Here is a 7,622-nt window from a genome sequence, read left to right on the forward strand (position 1 = left end):
CATATATCCCACGAGCAAGAAATCACATTGCGGATTTTTTAGCTAGGACTGCAAGATCTTTTCATAGAGCTCTTTATTTTATGGGTTGTTCTATTCCGGTCTGGTTACGCAGACCACCTTATGTTTTTTGAGTAATAGAATAACCTTTCGATGTCAAAAAAAAAAAAAAATATATATACGAAATTTCTAAAATATGATAATTTCATACATTTGTGTGATAAAGGTAAATTATATACTCAATAGTTATGATCATAATATAACCCAATATAACTTGAAATAGAAAATACTTTTAGTCTAAATAAGAATTAGGTAACTTATTTTTGGTAATAAGTCGCTGTATATGGTTGTAGAGAAACAATATATCTTAAAACAAAATAAAAAGATACCATAAAACAAATAAATATAGTTTTAATAAATGAAGTAAAGAAACTAAAATGAAGATTTAAATTGTTTCTTAAGAAATTTGTTTTCATCACTGTTGTCGATTAAACTATAAATACAATCATAGAAAACACATGGTCTAACTAAACAAAATGAAAACAAACATGTACAAAAAATGCTTTCTGTGGCAAGGAATATCAATAAAAGAATCTATAATCTCTACATTAGAGACGTACAACATATATCCATATTGTATTTGGCTTTACTTAGTGAACAACTGTATTATTCACAAGACTAAAACCGTCAAGTGCATGAATGCAACTGCAATAGTATCAAACAATTATTAAAAGGGCAATATGAGCAAAGGAGAGGCTATCCACGTTGGATTGGAAAATCAACTAATCAGAATGCTCACTTTATACACGTCACCCTGTGCAAAGCCCATCAAACGTTTTTTCTTGAAAAGCTTTGAGAGTCGATCTATCCCCGATTCTGACACTTCATCTTCATCGTTTCATATCTCTGTAATAATCACAACCCACTCTCACCATTCAATTCCCTTATTAACTCCTTTCATTACAGATGTTGTCGTTCCATCTCCTATTTTTTCCTCTCTTATATAATCATCTTTCTCGAATCGTTTGTTGGTCAATATCCAAAACCCTCTAGAGGAGAACAAAATGCGATGGCCATGAAATCTGTTCTGAACTCCTGCAAGTCCAAGTTGCCGTGACATCTCTCTGACATCTCTCTGGGCGAACGGATTGTGAATTAGGATTCTTTATGATTCACTTTTGGGAGGCTAGAAACACTGCAAAAGGGGGATTGTTATTGGTTTTGAGATGCTACACATCTACGAACAGATAATAGGTATGTCGTAGCAATGTTTTGTTTCCGCAAACTTCTGTTAGATTCATGTTCTCAATGTAGATTCACTGGTTATGGGGATTCATTCAAATTTAAAATTTTGGGGCAAATCCATCTCTCTCAACTTGAATGGAACGAGGTTAGATAAGTCTCCAACCACCAGTATATAAGAAATCAGTTTTACAACTTCCTTTTTTTCTTCTACAGTTTTATTCTTTTTCTTTAACACAAATACACTGTTATGCTTTTCCGGTGATTTCAGTCCGGCCGCAGCTGGAGAGCATTCAGAAGATGATGGAACCAGTTCCACTGATCGGATTCCTAACAGGTTTGCTTCAATATTTTCTTTACATCCACAAGATATCATTGATCACTGACAACAATGCATTTGCTGGCTTTCTTACTCTTTTATCGCATGGGAAGGTTAATTCATTTGTTTGTTTTGGTTCCCTGACCTTGCGTTGGAGGGACCCTTTGCGTATGGGTTCTTATGTACTTTTTGAAGAAGCCTTTAACATTTGTTTCAGAGATTGAATCTCATCAATTTGAAACAGAATTTTAAGTAGCCAGTGAAAAAGATAAGAAATTGGGACGTCAAAAATACATAGACATGAATCAGGATCGACATTGAAAGGGAGAAGAGCAGGGACAGAAACAGAGACATGATGAAAAGGATAGTTAATGCAACCGCCACAATTGTAGAAATTTTCATAGAGACCGTAGCAGAGAACATAGTGAGAAAGGGAACGTGAGAGAGACGATATGGATGATGATCATTACAAAAGTCGAGACCGTGACAGGTACAGATAATGTGTTACAATTGTTTTCTGGTGTAAGATTGTTTCATTTTTAAGTTGATGGTATCATCATTTATCCACAGGGAGAGGTCTCACGAGCAAGAAAGAGAGGAGAGTCACAGGCGCTCTCACTCGAGCAGCCGCTCTTAACGTAAGTCAAGGTCACGACATATGCATAAGTATGAACATAGATCACGTTCACTATTACAGGTAGAATAGTGGAGGTCAACAAGATGGTAGGAGATTGCAGGAGTCATGTCTGCGATATTACCACAATGCATAAAATATTATCTGTTGGAGCATTTTTATTACTGTTTGAGGAACTCAAGGTCATGAATTTGAGAGAAACTGGTAATGTTTTAAACCAAAAAGAAAAAAAAGCATAAAGGTGATCGGAAACAAAACAAATGTGTGTGCGTATGTTTTAAAAATCTGCGACAGAAACGAGTATAGTGTTTGAGGTGAGTTTGGTCAACAGAAAGTAAAAGAACTCAAGAGTGGGATGAACAGAGACATTTTATTAGAGTCGGAATAACGAGGGTACAAGAGTAAGGAAGCCGGCTAGTCGATGCTCGGAAAGATCCTAGCCGGAAATACAAGAGAAAGCGGCGAGATACAGAGAGAGTAATGGAAACCCTAATCTTGCCGCAAGTCTGTGTGTCTAAGTCGTGATCTCCTCTTCCTTCCTGTCCTCAACTCCTTATATAGTCTTTTAGGCCGGTTAGCTCTGACCTAATCTGTCCTCTTTGTTATGGGCCTTTTGACTTACAGGCCCAGTCGGAACGATTGTTCGGCCCGAGCCGCTTGGTCGTTCTCTTCGGCCGCTCGTCTCCTAGCTAAAGCAGTCATGAGCCGAGTGAAGACTCGTCAGGAGCCGGCTTCGAGCCGATCGTCCATTAATTGATAGTAATGGGCCTCTTGTTCGCTGGGCCTTGTGGGTGGTGACAATCCATCCCCAACAGTAAGTCCCCCTAGTTCATTGTCGAGTCGAGTCATCGATCGCAATGAGCTAGTTTGTTTTAGGGCCCGAAGAACGGGAGGCTTGTTGTTGACCTCCGTGATCCCCCGTAAATCGCTTGGTGGAAAAGACTTTTTGATCTGCTGTTGCGAGCAGCCGAACCGCTGCTGGTCGGCATAAACAGTGATCCTTTTGAACTGGTGACTTGACCGTATTCGGTTTGTGATGTGACGCCGAACCGTCGTCGGTTTTCGGTCGAGAAGCCGAACCGTCGCTAGGTTTTTGGATCGGGAAGCCGAAACGTCGCGCTTGAGACCGACGCGCGAGCCCGTCTAGAGGCCCACTTAGGCCCGTTTAGGGCTAATTATGGCGCCTCGTTGAGCGCGCGTCCAATCCCTATAAATAAGAGTTCTCCTTTGAGATTTCTTATTCTTCCGCAGCCCTCAGGTACTTTCTCTCTCTCTTTAAATCACTTCTCTCTCTTTCTTCTGCTCTCGTTTTATCGGTTACTCGGTATGTCGACAAGTAAGAAACATTCGCAGGAACAGAAAGGCAAGATGCACGCGACTTCGTCGGGATCAAGCGACGACTTGGAGATAGTCCGTAGTTATGACGGGAGCCAAGAGGCGGTTCATCGCGAAGCGATGATGGATACTGAGAACTTGAGTCGGGCGCAGCATGTCCTGGTCTCAGAATCGATGGCGCAATCTCGGAAAGATGACGACGGTCGCGACCACACTGACGGCCAGATGATCCCGATAAGCTTTTATCCGGGGAACATCTTTGAGAAGCAGCGTTCGCTTGATCGGGAGCGAGTGGGTCCCTCGGTCGAAGGACAGAACTGGCGGAATGTCGAGAAGACGAGATCGACCGTCGAGTCGGTAACAAAACTTCTGCGGGATCGCGACGCGGCGGGGGTTACGTTTATAATTCCGAGGAGCGACCAGCGGCCTTGGTCTCCTCAAAAAGGGATACCAATGCGTATACGAATCGTGTTTCGAGGGCGACACAAAACTGTGGTTTCCGATTCCCCGACTTGTCACCGCGTATGCGATGCGCCGAGGAGCCGCCCTTAGTCAGTTTCTGAACGGTGCATGGCGGTTAGCCGTCGCACTGATGGTTATCGGAGCGGAAGCCGGCGTTCCTCTCATTGTCCGAGCTTTCGAGGAGCTGGTGTTGGTGAAGATGAAGAACGGGCTGATTTCGTTGAAGATCCGTCCCAACTATAATGTGGTGACCGGTTACCCGACTAAGACGAATAATTGGCAGCGGTCCTACTTCTACGTCAAATCGGACAAAGCTGCGTTCGAAGAGCCGCTGAAGACCGGCTATCGCGTTTTATGGACCCGAGAGATGGGTATAGACCATCTGTCAGTTCCGTTTTCCGTTTCTCGCAATCTATCTCCTTTTCGTCTTTCTTTTGCAGTCAGTCATCTGAACACCGTAGAGTACGAGGAGGACTTCCTAGAGAGTGCGCGCCTGATCGCATCGCAGAGACAGGATCATTGGGATAAATTTTCCTATCAGAGGATTCGTCGATCGATTGAGTGGATTAGCCAACGTAAGTTCCTTCATCTGTGGCTTCCTTTGCTCGATGCATATTTTTCGCGTAGTCTGATTTCTCTTTTACTCGTCACAGAGATCTGGCGTTCGGATACGATCCCCATCATCACTAAGAAGACGAAGAGACTCAATTTGTTCACTCCGGCCGAGCAGAGAGAAATAAATCGAGCAAGAGCGATGAGGGCTTTGCCGAACTTGAGTCTGGTGGTTGGGAAGAAAACCGGTTTTACGAAGAAGCCGCAGCCTGATACCGCGGGTTTGCCTGAGGTCGGAGATCCGAGCATGACTGAGTCGGACGTTGAGGCTCAGCTGGTGAGGAAGACCAACAGAAAAAGGCAGCGGGAGGAAGAAAACGCGACCGAGGAAACGAACGTTGATGCTGGCTCCCCAGAAGGACACTCCGGATCGGAGAGGGGAAATAAGAAGGCGAGGGGTGATCCTTCCGCGATTCGATCCTCGTCCATCGAAGAAGGCGAGCTTAAGGATCTGGAACCAAGTGGTGGTTCCAAAGATGAGGTGGTCCCCGAATCGCAGCCTGCTGGCAGCCGTGACGAGGATCTGCTGGCGACTTCGTCAAAGGCCGAAAAGAAAGAGAAGAAGAAGAAGAGGAAGAAGAAAGTCGTCGAAGTGGTTCCTCGAGGCTCTTCCGAGGAGCTGGATGACGAGCAGGTGGATGCTACCCGTTCCGGGGAGTCGCTGGTCCCGGGGCACGAGGACGCGCAGGCTGAGTCCGCCCCTCAAGTCGCCGAAGGGACCGTTGCTGTCTCGAAAACGAGGAAGAAGAAGAAGAAGAAAAGTTGTCCTGACAAGGTCTCTTTCTCGTACGATCGCGAGGTCCCTTTAGCGCATGACGAACAGGAGTGCGGTCGTCTGGTTCGTCAGTTCAGGGAGGATCAAGGCGAGCTGCCGCCGGTCGAGGACTTGATCTTCAAGGAAGAATACAACTTCGCCTCCCGTACTTCCATCATGGTAAGTCAGATTTCTGACCCCGTCCCTTTTTCTTCCCAGTTGTTTGCTAATGCTGCCTATTTTCGTTCGTTACGCAGAGTCACGGGGACTGGAACGTCCTAGTCGGGAAATACGACGAGGAGTTGAAAGGGGCGTTTGAGATGGTTTGTAAAAAAGAAAGGGCTCAATCCGTGCAAAGAACGGGGCTTTGAATGACGCAGTCCGTGCAAAGAACGAGGCGGTTGCTCGGGAAGAGGCGTTGAAGAAGGAGCTTGACGAGCAGAGAGTGATCATGGCGACCGAACTGGCGTCCGCCCGAGAGCTGGTGAAGCACGCGGAGGAAGAGAAGGCCGAGATGAGGGAGAGGAACGCCGAGTTGCAAAACAAGAACGCGACCCTTGAAAAGGAGGCGGCCGCTGCGTCTTCGGAGCACTTCAGGGAGATGGATCGTCTTAGGGAATCTCGTAAGCTTGAGGTCACCCACGAACGAATCTGTGTGATGACGGCGATGACCGGAAAATGCTCCCGACGCTTCAGGAATATTCGGGATCGAGAGAGCCGTCGTGACGAGTTCGAAGACGCGCGGTGTATGCTCGGCCAAGCGCGCGGGATGCGAGACTGCCTTGAAGCGTTGAAGGAATCGGGGAAGGATATCCCGCAGGAGACCATCGATACGTACGCTGATCTGGAGAAGTACTATGACGGGGAGACGACTCGTCTGGAGGTACGCGTGATTCCGGAGTCGGATCTGACTTTGTTGCTCTTAGTGCTGGAATCTCGGTTCGTGATCGCGGAGATCCTTGATAAGGTTGACAAACATGGATCGAACCTTGATCTGATCGATTCCGAGGCCGCGAGAGCGCTCCGATCCCCGCGTGACGGATTCACTAGGGACCTCCTCGACACGGTGAAATCTCCTGCTCGTCCCGATGCCACTCTTCCTATCCAGGAGACTGCTCCGGTTCCCGATAGAAGTGCTGTTGAAGCGGCCCGAAGGTTCCTGATGCCGGCATCCCGGAGAAATTGGTCACGATCTCCGACACGTCGTCCCTCGGGACTTCCGACCCTGATGCGAGCGAAGGTCTCTCGGATCCGAACCGCGAGATCAGGCTCGTCTCTCCGCCAAGCAAGGGCCAAGGCGCCGGCGAGGTTCCTCCTGCGAAGCCGTTCGGTAACGTCCCTAGCTCGGACGCCCCTGAGAAGAAGGATCCCCCTGCTGAGGGATGATTTCATATGTTTGTTGTATCCGTTTTCGGCCTTTCGGCCTTGTTTGTTTAAAACTATCTCTTTTCTCGGTTAAGGCTTTTGTTGTATGGATTATTGCCCTGGTTTTTATTTTGGACTTGAACGTTGCTTTATATATTTCAGTAAGTCGTTTAAACTTAGAAGTATATAAATTGTTTTTCGTTCCTTTGTCTTTAACCAAGAATTGGATTCATGCGGGTGGTTGCTCGCGCTTGCCAGCGAGTTCCCCCCTTTTCAGATAGAACATGAGATTAAAGGCGGTTGCTCGTTTATATTTTTGCTTATTCAACAAAACTTTTACAAGCAGTCGTTTAAATAATACAAGAAAACTTTAATCGTTCCATTGAATTACCGAGGAAAAGGTTTCGAGACGCAGTGCAGTAACCGAGAGAACTATTGGTCGGCCAAACCGTCGTTCTTCGGTTAGACTTGGTCTAAAATTTCCACCAGGTAGCCGGTCAATGCGTGACGCATAGGTGACGCGAGGCTGTTATTCCCTTCGACTGATGTCTGATCAAGACTCAGCCGACTAACTTGGTCGAGTGCTCGTGCTCCGCTTGAAAAAGGGGCTGGCATCGTTTACTCGGAGAAACGTGACTGTTCGTCGTTTCTGTGTAAAAAAAAGTTTGGACTTTTTTTTGGTTGGGGCTGGACCCTGCGAAGGGATGCCTACATACCTCAGATGAGGATCGAGCTTTTCGTAGTTCGTTTGACCGAGTGAAAGTGGCCATGGTAGCGCATTCACTCGGACGGGTAGAAGTGACTGTTGGGTGCATCTACTCGGTTTTTTTTTTTTTTGGTGAACAGTGACCTGCTGGTCATTCACTCGGTTTGTTCGAAAGGAGAGATGAGAGAAGTGTTTC

At 46.4% G+C, this 7,622-nt stretch overlaps 1 long non-coding RNA gene across 3 annotated transcripts; it reads left to right on the forward strand.

The window, feature by feature from the left end:
• The first annotated feature begins 893 nt into the window (after positions 1–893).
• LOC108812446 (uncharacterized) lies at positions 894–2,493 on the forward strand. Of its 3 annotated transcripts, none has more exons than XR_001943482.2 (3): positions 894–1,251; positions 1,511–2,048; positions 2,129–2,493. It is a non-coding gene; the product is annotated as an uncharacterized LOC108812446 (long non-coding RNA). The 3 variants fall into 3 exon arrangements; XR_008944481.1 differs by having other exon boundaries at positions 1,123–1,251; positions 1,312–2,048; XR_001943483.2 differs by having other exon boundaries at positions 1,129–1,387.
• Positions 2,494–7,622: the final 5,129 nt, after the last annotated feature.

Source organism: Raphanus sativus, chromosome 1 (assembly GCF_000801105.2).
Source record: "Raphanus sativus cultivar WK10039 chromosome 1, ASM80110v3, whole genome shotgun sequence".
In the NCBI taxonomy this organism is placed as follows: Eukaryota; Viridiplantae; Streptophyta; class Magnoliopsida; order Brassicales; family Brassicaceae; genus Raphanus; species Raphanus sativus.